We start from the raw sequence: 21,471 nt of genomic DNA on the forward strand, positions 1-21,471 counted from the left end.
TGGCTTCCAGCTCCTCTTCTTTGTTACCCATTCTGCATGCATTAGTGTAGATGCACTTCAGTTGGGCCACTGCCTTCTCCTCTGGCCTAGTCATTATTCCCCCTGGCACACCTCCAACAAGCCTTATTTCAGCCCCATCCCCCTTCTTACCTAGTTTAAAGCCCTCTCAATGAGCCCTGCCAGCTCCTGGGCTAGGATCCATTTTCCCCTTAGTGATAGGGACCCGTCTGTGGCTATCAGGCCAGGTGCCGAGTAAAGCGCCCCATGGTCAAAAAAAAAAAAAAAAAAAAAAAAAACCAAGAAAAATTCTGTGTTGGCACCAGCCTCTGAGCCATGTGTTTATCAGGTGGGCTTTCTGTGTCCTCTCTGTACCCCTCCCTGCCACTGTAGGGAGGGACAAGAACACCACCTGTACTCCCACCCCATCCACTAACCATTCCAGTCCCCTAAAGCCCCGTTTGATAGCCTTCAGGCTTCTCTCTTCAATGTTATCACTGCCAGCCTGGACTATCGAAAGAGGGTAACAGTCAGAGGGGCAAAGCAGGTTGGGAAGCTTTCTGGCAATGTCCCTGACCCTGGCCCCAGGGAGGCAGCAGATTTCCCTACGGGTAGGGTCAGGCTGATAAATAGGGCCCTCTGTTCCCCTGAGAAGGGAGTCACCTACAGTGATTACCCTTCTGTCTTTCTTGGTGGAGGCAGTCTTGAGGTGTGGAGTCAAATTCCTTGCCCTAGGCATCCTCCTGGGCAGACTTCCTACCCCAACCTTACCCATTGCTCTCTCAAGCTCCAGGGCCTCAAATTTATTATGTAAGGGCACTTGGGAAGGGAGGGCCAGTGCGGGGGGGGGGGGGGGGGGCGGGTATCACCTGCAGCGTCTCCATTCCTCCTCAACGCCCAGGTCCCCTCCCCTCTGCCCGACTGCGACAGGGCAGGGGGCCCACCCCCATTTGGGGTGTCTCACTCCAGTACCTCTCCTTCAGGCCCTGCAGGGAGTCACTTCACTAGTCTATCTCCCACTCACACTCACTGATGGCCCTCAACCTCTCCGCCTCCTCCCTGAGCCCTGCCACCAGGCGGACCAGGTCATCCACCTGCTCACACCTCACACGCACGGTGTCTCCGCCGCCCTCAGAGGGCAGCAACAGGCTCAGGCACTCCCTGCATCCAGAGACCTGAACTGCCGCATTGCTGAGCGGGCAGTCAGTCTGGGTGGTTACAGACTTCCTAGGGAGAGCTCTCTGCCTAGTGTAGACCATTACGCCCTAGCTAGTGGATGACAGCCGTTAGAGGAGTTGTTCTTATGGGCGGGGGGATCGCTCTGCCCTCCCTGCTCGCCCTGCCTGCACTAACTACCACGCCCCGCCCTGTTTGCCCGTCCAGGTCGCCGCGCCCCCCCGGGGCGACTTCTGAACGGCCGCGGAGGGGGCGCTGCCGGCTCCGCCTACGCCTCGTCAGCCTCCCTCGCGCGGGCTGCCGGGCCCTGGCAGTTCCCTCGGCTGCCTCGAGTGGCCTCGATGCCGGAGGAAAAGCTCTCCCTGTCCCGGTATCCCGCTCCGCTGCAGAACGCGTCTGCCCCGGAGCCGATCGCCTCGGCAAGTGAAAATGGGGTAGGTTTTATTTTCTACCGTCTTGAAAGATTTCTGGGAGTGCAGGCAAGGGCTTAGAGAGAAAATATGCATGAAAAATGTAAAGGTCCATGAAATAAATTATAAACAACTCGTTTCCAACATTCAGTCCTTATATAGCATTGTTTTGTCTTCTCCATCTCCCAGCCATTCTCTCCTGATTTTTCAAACTTTTATGTGAATAAAGTATTACCCCTATACTGAAGCCAGGGATAGAAGAATGGGGGCTTGCTTAATCGCAATGATGATTTCTAAATAAAACAATCGTACTTACTGAAGTGAGGAATGGAAGAACAGGGGCTCGCTTAATCGCATTAAAATAGATACTGCTGAGTGCCTTTGCTTACTGCTGTGCAAATTAACTGAAACAAGGAGTCTTGAGGCCCCTCACAGAGGATGTTTCCTGACAAAATGGGGAACCTGTCTCAAAAACCAGCTGAGACCAACCTTGTGGTTTGGACAAGAGACAAGGAGCGGTTATGTCTGTACAAAGGCAACAAGTGGTGATGAAGAAGAGTTATCAACCTTCATTCCCGTGATCCCCTGATGATCACCACCAGAAGGCACTATGCAGGTGCAGATGGGAGGAGTTTATGGAAATTACTTCCTTGAGCTAATTTTAATACAAAGCAGAGATAGGTTATGAATATGTATAGGTGTATTGGGAAACTTAATGCATATGTAACTCTTTACTGCATATAACCAAAGCAAGTTGCCGTGTTAGGGCACTCATGCCTTTGGGAGCTATCCCGCATGTGCCCGGCTCTAAAATAAACCACATACCTACTTTATGACTCATTTGCTTTGAGTTGTAGAGTTCTTCCACGAATCAGTACTACTCTGACAGGCTTTGTAGCTTCAGTCATTGTTCTGGTCCAGAAAACCCTTCCTTCCCTGAGGTCTTTGGTCATAAAAATAATTCTCAGCCATATAAAGCTTCAGCAGAGCCCACAGTTAGCCACTGGATTCCTGCAGCCTCATTGCTCCACTTGCAGGCATTCTTGAGCATTCACCCTCAGCAGGTTCTCTCCAGTTAATCAGCTCTGCACTGAGTCCCAGCCTTGTCTTTGCACATGGCCTCTACCTTTCTGAAGGGGCATATAACAAATGTATTTGCCTTCATAGCTGAAGGGAAGGGAACACTGCATCCCCCCAGCTACAATTTCCTATTTTTTCATGATTATTTTTTAACTCATATTTTATTCCTTTTTCCTAATTTTTAACTCAGATTTTTCTCTTACATTTGGCTTTTCCTTATTATTTTTTTTCCCAGACTGGTATCTTTAGACTATGATTAAATGGATGCAATGAAATGCCTTTCATGTTTTGTTTGTTTGTTTTTGTTTTGTTTTTAATTATCAAAAACTCTGACTTTTGAAAGTGGGATCATTCTGTAATACTGTGCAACTTGAAATTAATGTTTCCAAGAATAATGCATGATGCTCATTTGCCCTTTGACAGATTGCAATTTAAACATTTACATGTTATAAAATTTTCAGTCCTGTACTTTGGAAAATCTCCACTCCCAGTGTAAATGTGTGCAACGTTTCTTCCTTATTGTGTTTGATTTTTATCTCATCTTGCTTAAATCTGAACTTTCTCCTTTTGGTACATATGACTGCCTCTAGGGTTCTTGAATATGTACAAGGACAATACATGAATCTGGTCTAAAGCTCTATTTGATCATATCTTTTTAACAACCCTAAATACTTTTTTGGAAATCCTGGTCTTTCTGTGATGAAAATGGCAGGGTCTGGGAAGAACACCTTATTCCTATTTGTATCAGCATCCACTTCTAGAAATAGTTGCACAACAGTGGGTATATCAATATAACTAAAGCCTTGCATTTTTCTGGTGTTGTCAAGATGTTAGGTGTCATTTTCTGGAGACACAATTTTGCTTGTTAGGTATATATAAAGTATAAAACACCATAAGCTTTTGAATTTAGCTAGGGCATGTACTTGCTATTGTAACTACAAATAATGCTAGCAATACCAGTAGTACCAGCTACTACATGCAATTATTAATTGGCTACTTACCTCATCCATATGCAATATACTACATGAACCCTATTCATCATGCATTCAGCTAAGACCAGAGTTATTTAAACACTCTGGTGCTTTAAATCAATCCACAGATACACTGGGAGACTTCCACATTCTGCTCATCCTACAGAGACACAGTGTCCAGCATAGCTTTTCCTTGGTCCTTGTTTCTGGCGCTGTTGGATGCTAGTCAAACTGCTTATCAGTCACACACTCAAGTTCCTCATTATCTCAGTTCCACAGCTACAAAATACAAAAGTTATAAAGCAGTCTGCCAGTGCTTTGGCCAACACACACACTATTTAGCTGTAAGTACATACATTCCATTGGTTTATGAATACTTCCTGTCTTAAGAACAAGTTTCTTTTTAATAAAAAAAAATAATAATAATAATAATTAAACATGATTTGTTGAATCTCTGTGGGTGAAATCCGCATTGTGCTCTGATGTGCCTTCCTCATGAGAAGCTGGCAACTCATGAAGAGTGGAGTTCAGGGGCATTGGGCAGCTTGTGAATCTGAGCTTTGTCCTTTTGTATTACATTTGATGCCTTAGCACCATACCTTGAAATTTAGACAATTCACCTTCTAGTAATTTCTTCAGAGTTGTTTGTGTTTTGTGTTGTGTTTTGTTTTTGTTTTTTTTCCTACAACTCCTCCATCAGACCCCTTCTAAGTGATGGTTTTGACCTGTGAAATTCATGAGAGGACTATAGTTTTCCTTTCTGCACCTCAACTCCTCTCTTTTCAGGCTAAGGCTGCGTAGGTCAGAAACTAGTGCCATGTGTGTAAGCATGTGTCCTGGTTTCAGTTAGGACAGAGTTCATTTTCCTCCTAGTAGCTGGTAGGGCGCTATGTTTTGGCTTAGGATGAGAGGAGTGCTGATAACATGCTGATGCTTTAATTGTTGCAGAGCAGTGCTTACACCAAGCCAAGGACATTTCAGCTTCTCTCTCTGTCCTGACAGTGGGCAGGCTGAGGGTGCAGCAGAAGCTGGGAGGGGACAGACTCAGGACAGCTGACCCAAACTGGCCAAAGGGGTATTCCATACCATATGGCGTCATGCTGAACAATATATAGGGGTGGGTAGCTGGGGTGGGGAGGCCGGCTGCTCGGGGATAGGCTGGGCATCGGTCGGTGTGTGGTGAGCAAGTGCATTGTGCATCACTTGTTTTGTACACATTATTATTAGTAGCACTATCACTGCTGTTGTTGTTATTGTTGTTGTTATTGTTGTTGTTATTGTTGTTGTTATTGTTGTTGTTATTGTTGTTGTTATTGTTGTTGTTGTTGTTGTTGTTGTTATTATTTTTCTGTCTCAATAAACTGTGTTTATCTCAGCTCACAGGCTTCGTTTTCCCGTTTCTCTCCCCCATCCCAGAGAGGGAGGGGGAAGGGTCAGCGAACCGCTGTGTGGTGTTTAGCTGCCCGCAGGGTTAAACCACAACAGCATGTTCAGCAAAAAATGCTAATAATCCTACGTTGTCTTTTTGTTTTCTTTTTGGTGAGGCCCTGGAGAATCTGCATGAATAGAAAGCCAGGTAGGCATAAAACAGTGAGGAATGGATCCCCTGGCTTGAATACTAAGCAGTAGCTCCAGCCTGAGTGATGAACCTAGGCTATTAAAACGATTCTTTTACAAGAATAAGGTATGTGTTCTCAGGGTGTCTCTTTAGTACTGACCATTATCGCTGTTAATGATGCATTTGCAGGGAAGTTTAGTGGACATTTTGGACCCAGTTCAGCCTAAACACAGCACCATCAGCTTCAGTGGAATTCTGCCCATCGAAATGAAGCCTGAGTTTTTTGCACCATGTTTTACAGCATGTGCTGCTTCGACGAAAGGGAATTGCAGTTGTATGCTGGCTTTTTAAAATGTTTTCACTCTTGAAAGAAGCCTGATTGACAAACAATATGAGCCATTGAATTATAACGCACCAGATTTTACTAAGAACACTCTAAATATGCAAATTTATGGGAGGGGAAGCAATATTCTTGCTCCTATTTAGGATGGGCTTGATAGACAGGAATAATTTTCTTGTCACTTGTTAAAGAGAAGAATTATTAATTCTGCTTTGTCTGTAGAAAGGCAAAAGCCAGCAATCATATTACAAAGTAGGTTGCGTAAATTGGTTGACTTTCAATGCTTCTCTCCCCATCACATCGTATGAAGAAGAAAAGATTTCTTAATGGTGCCAGGTTCCATTAGAACAGTAGCGCAACATAGTTTTAATTGACACATACCATGTCTCAGGAAAATAACAGGCCAACTCCCTGACTATTCAATTACCATATAAATAAGAATAGACATATCTCCCCTCATATCAGCATCATGATTTTTTGTTGTTGATGAAAATATGTTAATAGGTAAAAGCAGCTTTTCATTTGAATAATGACTTAATGCTTCTGTGAACTTCAGAACCTCAGCACCTGCTAGGGTGCTGCTGTGGTATGTAAATCTGGTCAGGGAAATGAAGCATGCAAGTCCTCTGCTGTCTTTTATTCAGAAGACTATCATTGATGGGAGACAGGAAAAAGACCAATGATGCATGCTTTACGGTGTAGATCAATTTTCTTCTTTGTGCATAGCCAGGTGGAGCTCATCCTTCGAAGGTACATGCTTCAGATTTACAAGATCTCTGAGGAAACAACCAACACTACCCACGTGACTTGGCCATAAGAGAGGCACCAGATTTGAGTCAAAACGAATTACATGTGGGGCCCAAAGTTCAAACAGGTATCGCTATTCAAGTTACCGTCCTATTAAGGAAGAAAAAAAATAAAGGCAACATCATGCTCCCCCAACCTCATTTCTGAAATAATTTTATCTTGCACATTGACTGCTTAATAAGAGTTTTGTGCATGCGAAAGGAGAGAAAGTGCTTTGAGGCTGAACCCTGTATCAGTGCAGCATCCCAATCTGCAGCTAGATGCTGTGATAAACGGTAGCATGGGGCTCTGCAAGTAGTGGTTATCAGATAAAACTCACTGTTAAGATTGCACACTTGTGAATCAGCTGTTAAAAATAATGCTTCCACTAGATGGAAGGCTATTCTTTCTGCTATCTCCTCATCAATTCCCCCTACTCAGTGAGACTCGGACCTGAAAGCTACTGTGCTGTAATTGTACCCCTGTGTCACTTGGGAAGGCACTTACATTGCATTGGCAATTCACTCTGCAAGGACCATTTGATTTTCAAAAGGTGTACTTAGCATACCTGTCTGAAAAATCCAATCTGTTAATTATTAGCTCCAGATGATGTATGTGTTCACACTGAAAGCAGGAAAAGCATCGGGCTTTGCAGAACAGTAATTTCACAAGAGTTCCTCACAAGTGAATTCCTCAAAATGTCTATGTCTTTCTATCCTTCTGACCATGGAATAAGAATCTATGTCCATTTGTACTGTGCACTTGGAATGGTTCAGATAAAGGAATGTGTAAATAGATACCTTTGCTTGTATTTGCTGCTGTAGCCTTTGTGTTTCTCTCCTAAGGCTTGTTACTGCAATAGTCCTGCTATAACAAAAGGACCTCTTTTCTTAGTTTGGCTTATGAAAGGGCATTTTAACAGGACTGTCCTGGAAATGGAGTAAGATTCAGTTTACCCGCCATCTTCATCAAATAGGAGAAAAAATAATAGGGTTCAAGCAAGCACAGTACTGATATATGTATGATATATATATATGTATATATATATATATACACACATAAGTGCCAATTTAAGTTCTTTTTACATTCCTTCTGAATTTTTGTTCCACTGAGAGTACACATGGATTCCTAATTTCATTCAGCCATTTCAAAAAGCAGATGATACTCCATAATAGCCTACATGGAGGTTTCAGTGTAATAGATAGAAGTCAACAGAAGCCATATGGAACATGAATGAAATTGCCTTGCTTTGTTGTCCATTATCTAGTGGTCTAGTTCCATATGGTGATTGAGCTCTGTTTACATGACTTTGATGATGTAGGCATCTATTTTATTGGAATTGTTAATGAATTAATAAAAATCTACTGCCATATGTGCTGATTCTACAGTTTGCTGTTTTATTTGCATTGGAAACTGTTTTGGGAAGAACTCTTATCTAAATCCTGTTCTGATTATGATAGTGTCCTTCTATACAGAGACTCAGGTCACAGTTGCACATCTAATTTGTGAGAGAGGAAACTTGATGAAAACTGATACAAAGCTTTTGGTAGAAATTCAGATCCAAGCCGTTCATGACCTGACATAAGCCAGCTCTTTATGTTCCATAACTTGGGGACAAATTCCAGTTAATGAATGCATGTCAAAAAGCAGAGTGCAAGTCATCACCTAATGCATAATTTAGGAAAGTGTTAAATATGAGGTAGAAAGATTCATGAATAGGCTTCTGGACAAAAGCTGAAGAAATTGATAAAAAGAACTTGGTTCCAAGATTATTCATTAGTTGTTAAAAAACTTGGAAAGGGGTTTAAATCTCTCTCTTTGGTTGAAGACCAGATCTTTTATGCCTTCACAAGGGACAGATTTTGTCATGTTTTCCTACCAAGAAGTGTGCAACTTTTTGAACACATGGTACACACTGAGAGGTGGACCAATGTGCTTCTTACTGAATTCTTTGGTTGCAGAAGGTATCTCTCAGAAAAATCCATACCTGTCGTCTTTCTCATTCATTCCTTATTTATCTCTGCCCTCAAGGAATTACCAGATAAATTACATTTATCGTCTAAAGCAAGAAACATATTTGTGCAGCAGTGGTTTAGAGGTACTTGTGGGTCATAAAGTACTACTCTTTCAGTTAATCTATGCATCCTAATTAACTTCTTTCAAAAAAGCACACACTCTATTTGCCAGAGTAAATGGTTTTGCTGCATAATGTGGTAATATTAACCCAGCAACAGAGGATTTGGCCCATATCAGCATTTATTTCCTTTAAAAGGGAGTGACTGAAAAGAGCCTGTGGATTCACCGGACTGCTAGTACCATAGCTCACTAATGCTAATTACTGTGGAATTTCCTGTTTGAGGAAATCCAACTGTGAGTTCATAAACATGTGTGAAAGCAAATGGAGAGGAAAAACAAAATTCAGACAGCTCTTCAGTCACTTAAATCTTGCTTTCGAATCACAGCTTTCTTCCTTTATTCTGTTCTGTTCTGCAGCAATGCAAGCTACATGAAGGAGGGAAGTATTAAAGAAACAAAACCAGAAAACAAGCGGTTCTTTTTTACTGACATGTATATTATTTTTACTCTAAGTGGTATAACAGGAATTTCTTCTTGTGTTTTAAATTATGTTTTTGCTTTATTACCCATACTGTAGTACTTCACTGCCATTTTAGAAATTACAGATTCATTCAAAGAACACTGCTGAATACTGAATTTGTGTATTTATGTTGCATTCATTGTGGTAACTTACAATATACATCATAAATAACCCTAATAATAAGGAACACAGTAACCCATATTAAGTAATTTTTGTGTTAGAAGGCTCTCATTTGCAACTTTTTTAAAGCAAAGTGTAACAATAGTGAATTACATTCCTTAAGTGAAACTGTATATAAATTACAGATTTGTAGATGACAAATAACATATTTTGTTCTTGTTCATATAAAATGAAAGGATAGGATATACACACATTTGAGAGTCAGATTGGGTACACTCACCCGTATCATATTCTCTTATTATGAAGAAAAAAGACTGCATAACTTAATAAGCTTAGCCTGGTAAGCATTAGCCTGGTAAACATGCCACAGCATTACTTGAAAACATGATTTTGCTGTTTTTGTTGATCTTTTCTCCAGTTCCCATAAAGTCAGCTGCCCTCAGTGCTGAAACGTATCTTAGAGACCCATGATGTAAACCTGTTGCATTTTGAGATTAAAAAACAGGCCATCTTTTACAAAGTAAAAACACATAGCCTGATATTACTACACTATTTTATCAGTCAAAATTGCTTTCTGTGTTGAAACTGTAGTCTATACTTAACTTAATACTTAGCTTTCAATCCTAGCTACGATCCTGGAATATTGATCATCTACCAATGCAGTTAAAACACCACCAGTGGTATACACCTTATGTGGGCATTCAGCCAACATAAGATGATGAGCAGCTGAGACCAAAGTCTTCCAGTGACAATTCTACAGTCACAGAATCACAGAATTTTCTAGGTTGGAAGAGACCTCAAGGTCATCGAGTCCAACCTCTGACCTAACGCTAACAGCCCTCCACTAAACCATATCCCTAAGCTCTACATCTAAACGTCTTTTGAAGACTTCCAGGGATGGTGACTCCACCACTTCCCTGGGCAGCCTGTTCCAGTGCCTAACAACCCTTTCAGTGAAGAAGTTCTTCCTAACATCTAACCTAAAACTCCCCTGGCTCAACTTAAGCCCATTCCCCCTCGTCCTGTCACCAGGCACGTGGGAGAACAGGCCAAACCCCACCTCGCTACAGCCTCCCTTGAGGTACCTAAAAAGAGCGATAAGGTCACCCCTGAGCCTCCTCTTCTCCATGCTGAACAAGCCCAGCTCCCTCAGCCGCTCCTCGTAGGACTTGTTCTCCAGGCCCCTCACCAGCTTCGTCGCCCTTCTCTGCACCCGCTCAAGCACCTCGATGTCCTTCTTGTAGCGAGGGGCCCAAAACTGAACACAGTACTCGAGGTGCGGCCTCACCAGAGCTGAGTACAGGGGGACGATCACCTCCCTAGCCCTGCTGGTCACACTGTTCCTGATACAAGCCAGGATGCCGTTGGCCTTCTTGGCCACCTGAGCACACTGCTGGCTCATATTCAGCCGACTATCCACCATCACTCCCAGGTCCTTCTCTGCCTGGCAGCTCTCCAACCATTCCTCTCCCAGCCTGTAGCTCTGCTTGGGGTTATTGCGCCCCAGGTGCAGGACCCGGCACTTGGCCTTGTTGAACTTCATGCAGTTGACCTCAGCCCATCGGTGCAGCCTATCCAGATCCTCCTGCAGAGCTTTCCTACCCTCAAGCAGATCGACACACGCACCTAACTTGGTGTCATCTGCGAACTTACTGAGGGTGCACTCGATGCCCTCGTCCAGATCATCGATGAAGATATTAAAGAGGACCGGCCCCAGCACCGAGCCCTGGGGGACGCCACTAGTGACTGGCCTCCAACTGGACTTGGCTCCATTCACCACGACTCTTTGGGCCCGGCTATCCAGCCAGTTTCTAACCCAACGAAGCGTGCGCCAGTCCAAGCCAAGAGCAGCCAGTTTCTTGAGGAGAATGCTGTGGGAGACGGTGTCAAAAGCCTTGCTGAAGTCAAGGTAGACCACATCCACAGCCTTTCCCTCATCCACCCAGCGCGTCACTCTGTCATAGAAGGAGATCAGGTTCGTCAGGCATGACCTGCCTTTCATAAAGCCATGCTGACTGGGCCTGATCGCCTGCTTCCCCTGCAAGTGCTGCATGATGACTCTCAGGAGGATCTGCTCCATGAGCTTTCCTGGCACTGAGGTCAAACTGACAGGCCTGTAGTTTCCCGGGTCTGCCCTCTGGCCCTTCTTGTAGATGGGCGTCACGTTTGCTAGCCGCCAGTCGATTGGGACCTCCCCCGATAGCCAGGACTGCTGATAAACGATGGATAGTGGCTTGGCCAGCTCCTCTGCCAGTTCCCTCAGTACCCTTGGGTGGATCCCATCCGGCCCCATCGACTCGTGCACATCTAAGTGCCGTAGCAGGTCACCAACCAGTTCTTCATGGATAATGAGGGCCACATCCTGCTCCCCATCCCCTTCCACCAGCTCAGGGTACTGGGTATCCAGAGAACATCCGGTATTGCCGCTAAAGACTGAGGCAAAGAAGGCATTGAGCACCTCCGCCTTTTCCTCATCTCTTGTAACTAATTTTCCCCCTGCATCCAGTAAAGGATGGAGATTCTCCTTAGTCCTCCTTTTTGTGTTGATGTATTTATAGAAACGTTTTTTGTTATCTTTAACGGCAGTAGCCAGATTGAGCTCCAGATGAGCTTTGGCCTTCCTAATTTTGTCCCTGCACAGCCTCGCTACTTCTTTAAAGTCCTCCTTAGTGGCTTGCCCACTTTTCCAAAGCTTATAAACCCTCTTTTTCCTCCTAAGATCAAGCCACAATTCTCTGTTGAGCCAGGCCGGTCTTCTTCCCCGCCAGCTCGTCTTTGGGCACGTGGGGACAGACCGTTCCTGCGCCATGAAGACTTCCCTCTTGAAGAGCGCCCAGCCTTCCTGGACCCCTCTGCCCTTCAGAACCACCTCCCAAGGGACTCCACCAACCAGTGTCCTGAGCAGCTCAAAGTCAGCCCTCCAAAAGTCCAATACAGCGGTTTTACTGGTCCCCTTCCTGGCCTCGCCAAGAATAGTGAACTCCACCATTGCGTGGTCACTCTGCCCAAGACAGCTCCAAGACGTCCTCCACCAGTCCTTCTCTGTTTGTGAAGAGAAGGTCTAGCGGGGCACCACCCCTGGTAGGCTCACTAACCAGCTGCGTCAGGAAGCTATCTTCCACGCTCTCCAGAAACCTCCTAGACTGCTTTCTCAGGGCTGTGTTGTGCTTCCAGGATATGTCTGGGAAGTTGAAGTCCCCCACGAGTACAAGAGCTGATGATTTTGCAACCTCTGTCAGCTGCCTGTAGAATTCCTCATCCGTCTCCTCATCCTGGTTCGGCGGTCTATAGCAGACCCCGACCAGGACACTAGCCTTGTTGTCCCTGCCGATCCTAACCCAAAGGGACTCGACTTTGTCATTCCCAACCTTGAGTTCTACAACCTCGAAAGACTCTCTAATATAGAGAGCCACACCACCACCCCTTCTATGCTGCCTGTCCCTTCTATAGAGCTTATAGCCAGGCATTGCAGCACTCCAGTCATGAGACTGGTCCCACCACGTCTCCGTGATGGCAACCAAGTCGTAGCCTGCCTGCCGCACGATGGCTTCCAGCTCCTCCTGTTTGTTACCCATGCTGCGTGCATTGGTGTAGATGCACTTCAGCTGGGCCATTGCCTTATCCTCCGGCCTTGCCATTGTTCCCCCTGGCACAGCCCCAACAATCCTAGCCTCAGCCCCATCCCCCTTCCTACCTAGTTTAAAGCACTCTCAATGAGCCCTGCCAGTTCCTGGCCCAGGATCCTTTTTCCCCTAAAAGATAGGGACCCGTCTGCGGCCATCAGGCCAGGTGCTGAGTAAAGTGCCCCATGATCAAAAAACCCAAGATTTCTGCGTTGGCACCAGTCCCGGAGCCACGTGTTTAACAGGTGGGCTTTCCGTGTCCTCTCTGAACCCCTCCCTGCCACCATAGGGATGGACGAAAACACCACCTGCACTCCCGCTCCATCCACTAACCGACCCAGTCCCCTAAAGTCCCTTTTGATAGCCTTCAGGCTTCTCTCTTTGATGTTATCACTGCCCGCCTGGACTATCAAAAGGGGGTAATAGTCAGAGGGGCATACCAGGTTAGGAAGCTTCCTGGCAACGTCCCTGACCCTGGCCCCAGGGAGACAGCAGACTTCCGTACGGGTAGGGTCAGGCCGACAAATAGGGCCCTCTGTTCCCCTAAGAATCGAGTCACCAACAACAATAACCCTACTGTCTTTCTTGGTGGAGGCAGTCCTGAGGCGCGGAGTTGACCTCCTCGCCCCAGGCATCCTCCTGGGAACATTTGCTACCTCTTCCTCACACACCGGCCTCTCAATCTCTAGGGCCTCAAACCTGTTGCGTAAGGGCACCTGGGAAGGTGGGGCCGGAAGGGGAGGGCATCGCCTGCGATGTCGAGCAGGGACCTGTTTCCATTCCTCCTCAGCTCCCAGATCCCCTCCCTCTGCCCGACGGGGACAGGGCAGGGGGTCCGCCCCCATTTGAGGAGTCTCACCTCGGCACCTCCCCTTGAGGCCCTGCAGGGAGTTACTCCAGAAGTCTATCTCCCGCTCACACTCCCTGATGGCCCTCAACCTCTCCCCCTCCTCCTTGAGCTCCGCCACCATGCGGACCAGATCATCCACCTGCTCGCACCTCACGCACGCAGTTTCTCTGCCTCCCGCCGATGGCAGCAACAGGCTCAGACACTCCTTGCATCCGGTGACCTGAACTGCGGCATTTTTTAACGGGTAGTCGGTCTGCGTGTGTACCGACTTTCTGGAGAGCGCGCCGTGCCTGGTGGCGACCATTATCGCCTAGTTACGGCTGTTGTTAACGAGGTGTTGTTTGTGTGTAGGGGGAGCGCTCTGCCCTTCCTGCGCGCCCTGCCTGCGCGAACTGCCGCGCTAACTGCCGCGCCACTCCCTTCTGACGCGCCACGCCCTGTTTGCCCGCCCTGTTCGCCGCGCTCCCTAGGGGCAGCTTTTGAACGCCTGGGGAGGGGGCGCTGCTGGCTCCGCCTTCGCCTCGTCAGCCTCCCTCACGAGGGCTGCCGGGTCCTGGCAGCTCCCTCAAGTAGGCTCGATGCCGGAAAAAATTAGCCCTGCCTGGCCCGATCCCCCGCTCCGCTGCAGAACGCGTCTGCCCCGGAGCCGATCGCCTCGGCAAATGGCAATCCAGTCCTTGCAGTTATCGCTGCCCTAATTTGAACTTTGCTGTGCAGGAGATCTCAGTGAGTCGAAGTTCCCACTCTTCAAAATTTCTAGATAACCTCTTCTCTACAAATTGAGCTTAGGGTGATAGACAGGTTTCCATCTAAAGTTCTTTCTAACCAACCTGTTTATTGAAACATGCAGAAAGACACAGAAGGGCTAAGGTACAATCAAGGAGAGTTTCATGCCCAGTGAAGGATATAGAAGTACAGTAGACCAACCAAAAATTTGGACTTGCCTTCCTCTCTTCCCATTGGTACTACTGCTCTGAGGAATTAAATGCCACTCCCAGGAATGACCTCACCATAGTCATTACCATCTGGAAGAAGGCAGTTGGAGACTCATATAAATTGGTAGCTAATTAAGAAGGTGGCAAAGTCCACAGAAAGAGATCTCTTTTAGACCAGACTAACATAAGCAAAATAGCTCTCATCTATAGGACAACCTCTCACCCATGAACTTCACTTCTACATCTCATTTTGAGATGGCAGTTGTCTGCAATTGCACAAGCAAAATGATTTTGTTTTAAAATAATAAGGTTTATTCTAAATCCATTGAGTAAAAGTGTTAATAAAGAGAAAACTGGAAGCAGTGTTCTTAGCTGTTCTTTTGTGGTTGCAGACACAATGTTAAAATAGTAAAAATACAAGTATAAAACAATGCATTTGAAACATACAAAGCAATGTCAGAGCATTCAGGTTGCATGCATAAAATTGTTAGAAATGGCTCAATCTTCAAAATAGGATTAAATAAAAAAAATAGGATTCATTAAAAGAATAGAGGTAAGCAAACAGCACTGGGTGCACTGGGAGTCTCCGCTCCACCAGGACGCACACCAGTTACATCAAGTAGCTGATTTTTATGCTCCTAGACTAATACATATTCATTACTACTTCTAAAAAAAACCAGGTTATTATAATTAGCTTCCAGGGTCCAGTCCCTCCTACTGGAGCATGCACATCAGTCTCCGGTGGTCCCTCTGGGGGTCTCTAGGGGTCTTTCATGCTGAAGGCTCGTAGTCTTCCTCTCCAAGTTTTTTTCTCCTCCTTCCCCTTTGTACTCCTTTGGCACCATATCAAGTTTATAGAACATTCCCTGCAGGTCTTGTCTCCTAGCCGTCCTTCAGCTTCTTTTTTCTTCTTCTTAATCTCTTGGCCACCTGGCCAGATATCAGAGGCTTGCATAGTATCCCATAACAGTCACTAGTTGTTATCAGTTGTTCTGAAACCCCCAGACATCAAAGACTTCATACAAACACAAATAGCTTTCTTATTGACACTTCACGAGTAATTAAAACATTCTTCACCAGCCATTCACAGGGACAGTCAGACCTATAGCAGTGTTAAATTAATCTCAAAGAAGACAGAAAAAAGGCTGTAACTGTTAGAAATAGAAGTCTGGAATAACAAAAGCAAACAGGTTCATAAATTTGAGGAGTATTTTCTGAAGACTTGATAAATTGACTAGAATGAGGGGGAGACTGGGACACACTGCATCTGTGGTTCAAGAATTAAATTGCCAGTGCAGGGCCCAGAGGCAGACAGGACTGTTCTTTGTGGACACGAATTGTTAAAACATTCCTAACAAAATCATGAAGGCATGATTGTAAGTAAATCTGGGAACTAGGCAATCTGAATGCACAGTTTTTCAGAAGAAACCTTTGAGGCAGGCTTTGAAGTAAAATAAATAAATAAATAAATAAATAAATACATACATACATACATACATACATACATAAATTGGCTTTTTCAGCCTGAGGAGTAAGTCCAAAATCAATCATAGGCCTGCTGTGCTTTAATTTCAGGTCAGACCTAGTAGCAACAACAGCTCAGGAAAGACTCTGAAAAGTCCAGAGACTTCAGGGGGGATTTGGTGAGAAAATGAAGTGATCCAAGCAACTACAGGCTCTTTTAACTGATCTCATTAGTACACAAAGCTTTAAAACAAATGCTGAATGAAAATCTAATTAAAGATGTGGAGGTAAATGCAAAACTAGTTAAAATGCAGCAGAGCTTCACCAAGAATAGAATATACCATACTAAGCCAGCATCTTTCTCTGATAAATCATTTTTTCAAACAATGAAAATATGGTAGATAAAATCTGTCTGGACTTTAATAAAACATTTGAGAGGATGCCATGCGAGAAAATATTAATTAAGATGGGGAGATGTGGATGAATGTAAGGCATGAAAAGTAAGGATAATAGCATGTGCTGAAAGGGAAACTCTGGATGGAAGGCGGTTACTAATGCAGTTCCATAGGGACTGATCTCAGAACTAATCTTAGGTAAACTTTTATTGGTGACCTTGGCACAGAAAACATGAGTGTGCTAATGAAATTTGCTGATGACATCAAGCTAAGACCTGCTGTTACAAAAGAAAAGGACTGGAATACCTCATGGAAGGAATTGTATGAGTCTGTTGACTGGAGAAAGAAATGACATGCAATTTAATGGAAGAAATACAAAGTCATGCACTTAGCAAAAATACTTATTAATTCTAATAAAGTAAGGAGGAGGCTTCTCCACACAGACAGAAGACAGAAAAGAAACTGCATCAGTCAGAGGCAGAAGGGAATCCACAGCGAGCTGCTTTTTGTTTGGAAAAGGTGGCACAAGCAACATGCTAGAGCCATACAAGCAGTCGTTCTGGTCAGAGCTGGCATTCCCATCTCTGACAGCAGCCAGCAGCAGTAGTCAGAGAAAAGGGGAATCCAGCAGTATTTTCCTGGATCTGTGGAAGCAGCCGGCAGTTTGTGACTCAGTGATGTCTTTGTGCCTTTTTTCATGCCCCCTTTTTTTTTTTTTCCCTCCTTCCAGTGATTTAGCTTACTTCTTACTCCCCCCCCCGCCTCTTGTTGGCAATGACTGTTTCCCAGCATCAGTCTGAGGGAGTAGTTAGAAAATGGCATAATCCAGGTGAAAGTGTGGGACAGATCAACCTAGAGCATTTAATTAGGATGCCGATGGTACTTTGTACCCTATCCTACCTGTTTTGGGACTACATCCACTTGGGTAGCCTAGAGGAGTTACTGGTGTCATACACTTTGGAAAAAAAGCTATGTGAAAATGATGAACGTCGGTCTTTTGTATACAAACTGGAAAATTCCTTTGGGCAGATGTCTCCTGTTTGTTCTCCAGACAGATGGAGCAGTGCCACTGCACACTCACAGAGCCCCTCGGCACATGCGGGCCTTGCAGCAAGGGGCTGCATTTTTGACTTTTCCTCCGCAGATCGCTGGAGCGACTCACACAGGTCCGATCCCCCCTGAGCTCTACGTCAATATGTTCACTGCTCCCTGCTGCACTCAGATGGTGCTGCTCAAACACTTGATAACCGATTCCCCCCCAGTAGTAAAGAGGCAGTAAAATGTGATTATTTTCCATATCTTCCTTCTGCATATGGTTTTATTTTCCTCCTCCCCTCTGGAAATCCAACTAACTCGGATACCGACTACTCTGATACTCGGTTACCCCCAGACCCACGAGCATGCAGGAGGGACGCTGAGGGACCCTGGGGTCACAGCAAGCCCAGCCTCAGCTCCTGCTGCCTCCAGCAACCCTCAGCAGGAACAGAAACCGAAAGGCCCCGGGGCTTTGCCATGCCCCTCGCAGCCCCAAGCCGAGCCCGAGGGGCAACCCCTGTCTTTCTCTCTCCCCTCCTTACCCTCCCTTCTCTCCCTTCCCTCCCTTCCCCTCTGTCTCAGTCTCGGTCTCTTTCGATGGCGGACGCCCCCGCGCTTCCTCCCGGCGGCCGGAGGCGCCCTGCCCTCGGCCTTCGCCCCTCCTCCGGCCGCCCACAGGTGAGGCCGGCCCCGAGGCCTGCTGCTGGCCGGCAGGAGGACCTGCGGCGCCCGCCCGTCGTGCCCCCGCCAGGTACGTCAGAGCCGCCGGGCCCCGCCGGCCGCCGCCACCTGGGGGCAGCGGGAGGGAGCGGCCCCCGTCTGGCCCCTGCCCCTGGGGCCCCAGAGGTTGCCTGCCGAAGAAGGGAGGGAGAAAGCGGCTTGGGCTGACCAGGGCGGAGGGAAGGAGGATGGATAGGGTTCGCTTTCCAGCCAGCCTCTGCGGTGGTGCTGGCCTTTGGGCGAGAGGTGCCCCGTCGGAAGGTGCAGCGACCCGCTGGTCGGGCTGGGGTTCTCTGCCAGCCTTTCTTCCTTGTGTGTGTATGCTAGGGAGGCAGCCTTGCTGTTCCCCTGTGCAGTGTTTGGTGTGCCCCGCGAGGACACACAAGAGGTTTTTGTGCGGGGCAAGATGACTGTTTGGAAGCTAAAGAAGCTTTTAGCTTCCAGTATGACCAACTGGGAGCATGAATGTGCTCGTTCTGTGGGATGCGTCCATTTCTACAATATCCCACAACAATAGGATTCAAAGTTCATAATGATGGATGGGGTCAACAGTCGCAGGCTTTATATGAGGCTGTTGGCTTACAGCTGTGCTTGCTCCTCAGTCACAGAACTGAGCCTTGTAGCTGTTTACACAGGGATATGACTCAGCCCAGGAGGATTTTCTATGTTCATGCAATGTCATTTTTCCGGTTCAATGGTGGGTGGGTGAATTTGTGCTCTTGTGGTCATGCCCCCTGACTTCATGGAAGGACCAAAAGCTTCTGTGTGGAAGAGCTGTTGGAGAATTGGAGCTCATGTTTGGGTATAAGATCTCACAATACACAGGGTAAGCAGGGGTAAAGATTACAGTAAACGTTGTGTGGTTGTCTGGACATGACAAACTGAGGGTGTAGAAATTTAACACTGTAACTAGAAGCCATAAAATCTCATAAAGAATGTCTTTAGCTATATACTCATATATTGTTCTTTTAGGGCTTCTTTCCTCCTCTTTGTTACCAGTCCTTTGAAAAATGAATTCCTCTTCATTGCTACTATAATATGTATTTATTATTAGTTTAATTTTTCAGCACTCTTTTTGTATATGTTGCATCTGGCTTTTCTGTGAAATGTGAAGGGGGCTGAATTCATGTTGCACATGAATATTTCATTCTGACCTTTCCAGATGTCTGAGCAATGATCCTGTGACCTTGTTATTGCACAGCAAGTTTTCCAGGTAGGAGGCAGAGCAGGGTTTTGTTGATACAGGTTTAACCTCAGGTGGGCCGTGGTAGCCCAGGAGAGTGTTCTGGAACTGATGCTGTGGGTGAGTTGCCACCAGCATTCCTGCAATTCCTTCCTTCCTGCCCCCCTTGGAAACACACCCTGGTAGAAGTTGTCCACGAAGAGGCTGAAAATCTCCAACAGTGGCAAAAGAGTTTAAGCCCTTCTTTACGTGCTTGCACTGCAACTAAACAGCTCATCTCAATCTGAGAAAGAAGCCCATTTCCAAGGAAATACCTTTCCCCTTCCCACAAATGTGACCAGGTGCACAGACAGGAGTCCCCTGTCCTCTGTGTTGTAATGATGGCCTTGCTGGGATGTTGGCAGTTTTTCTTTTTTAACACAGATGAGCTTTTTGCCTGTTACTCAGTCCCTGCGCTGAATGATCACTAAACTGCTTTTTGTCTGGTCTTTCCCCTTTGCAAGTCCAGCCTAGGTGGCTGGGTACAGGAGTGAAGGCTCCTTCTGGAGCAGCAGCCAGGGCCTTTGAAGGTAAGGGCCTCACTACTTTTGAGGAGTGACCTCTGCTTTTGTGAGGTGTTCTGGGATCTATGTGTGATTTTGCTGCATGCTTGTTATTGACAAGCATGCCATATATGTTGTCTAAAACAGCATGCCATTTTAGCCTCAAATTTAGCAGTTTGCTGAAGAGGGTTTTGAATGCATCTAAGAAAGGCTACAATGATTCTGTGACAAAATAACTTTTAAAATAAAGTTGCTTTTACACAAATTAGTTGCTGTTTCGATGGCTTCAGACAAAAATATGCAGTCATACTAAGTGGAACTAAGTGTATTATGTGAAATGAAGGTGACTTCCTTGTGTTGGTTTCTTCATTGTTAGAGCAGGAATTCAAAAAGTAAATAACCATGGTGAGATGTAAACTGGATTTTTAAAGGTATTCTGGTTTGAATAGATGCTTAATAGTAGTACAGCTGGGGAAATGCATAAACAATATTTTTGTACTTATTAAATTTTAAGCTTTACTGTAAGAATATGGATAGAGCCATGAAATCATTCTTTAACTCAGCTGAATGAGTGTTCTGTATGTTCATGTGGCTATCAGCTTTAAATTAATGCTTTTTTTTCTTTTTTTTTAAAGGGAAATTGTTCAGAGTCAAAACTGACCTTGGTGTAAAGTGTTTGTGTGTAGAATAGCTGTAGGTGTTTATGCTGTGCTGACTGGATTGGTTTAAGTTTGAAATTCAGCTATAATTGAACAGTCATTATTTAATACTCATTGAAATTAGAAATCCAATTTTATTTAAAATTGATTTTTGATTAGAATTACCAATGCTTCATATTTTTGTGGCATTTAACAGACCATTATAACTCTAAGATAAGGATTGTTGCCCTCCAGACCATACAAGTGATTGTCCAAAATGTTGCTATGGCTACGGATGTAGCTCTGAGAGGTGGAAATGAAGGAGTCTAGGTGGCCTGCTGCTCACTATGTTCAAAGTTGGGGTTTCAGATTTGTTGCCAGCCTCCACACTTTTCAAGAAGGGCAAGAAAGAAGACCCTAGCAGTTACAGGCCTGTCAGTCTCATGTCAGTGCCTGGTAAAATTATGAAGAAGATTGTCCTTGAAGTTATTGAACCTAGGGGACAATGCAGTCATTGGTCCTAGCCAGCATGGGTTCATGAGGGGTAGGTCCTGTTTAACAAATTTGATTTCCTTTTATCATAAGATCACCCATCTAGTCGACCAAGGGAAACCAGCTGATGTGATCTTTTTGGACTTCAGCAAAGCTTTTGACACAGTTTCCCATAGGATCCTACTAGACAAAATATCCAGCACACAGCTAAACAAAAACATCATATGATGGGTGAGCAATTGGCTGACGGGCAGGGCTCAAAGGGTTGTGGTTAATGGGGCCACATCAGGATGGTAGATGGTCACCAGTGGGGTCCCCCAACGCTCCATTTTAGGGCCAGTCCTCTTCATAGAATCATAGAATATCCTGAGTTGGAAGGGACCCTTAAGGATCATCAAGTCCAACTCTTGACACCGCACAGGTCTACCCAAAAGCTCAGACCAAAGCACACTCCCTTCCCCAAAAAATGTTCTTTAAATTAATTTTCTCCTTCTCTTCCCCCCCCTGCACCCCAACCCCTTTCTTGCCAATAGTCAGAAGGTCACTGAGTTCATGCTGTG

General features: G+C 45.6%; 1 protein-coding gene across 7 annotated transcripts in view; it reads left to right on the plus strand.

The window, feature by feature from the left end:
* Positions 1-1,495: 1,495 nt before the first annotated feature.
* Positions 1,496-21,471, plus strand: part of LOC309879809 (rho GTPase-activating protein 8-like) — a 108,581-nt gene continuing 88,605 nt past the window's right edge. For 5 of the 7 annotated variants that reach the window (XM_082764023.1, XM_082764021.1, XM_082764027.1 and 2 more), the window contains exon 1: positions 1,496-1,607. The gene's annotated coding sequence lies outside the window, so the exon portion shown is untranslated. Of the gene's footprint in view, positions 1,608-18,027; positions 18,088-21,471 lie in introns of those variants that run through there. The other 2 variants (XM_082764022.1, XM_082764025.1) reach the window with 2 other exon arrangements.

This window comes from Aythya marila (assembly GCF_965140915.1).
Source record: "Aythya marila genome assembly, chromosome: 1".
Lineage (NCBI taxonomy): Eukaryota > Metazoa > Chordata > Aves > Anseriformes > Anatidae > Aythya > Aythya marila.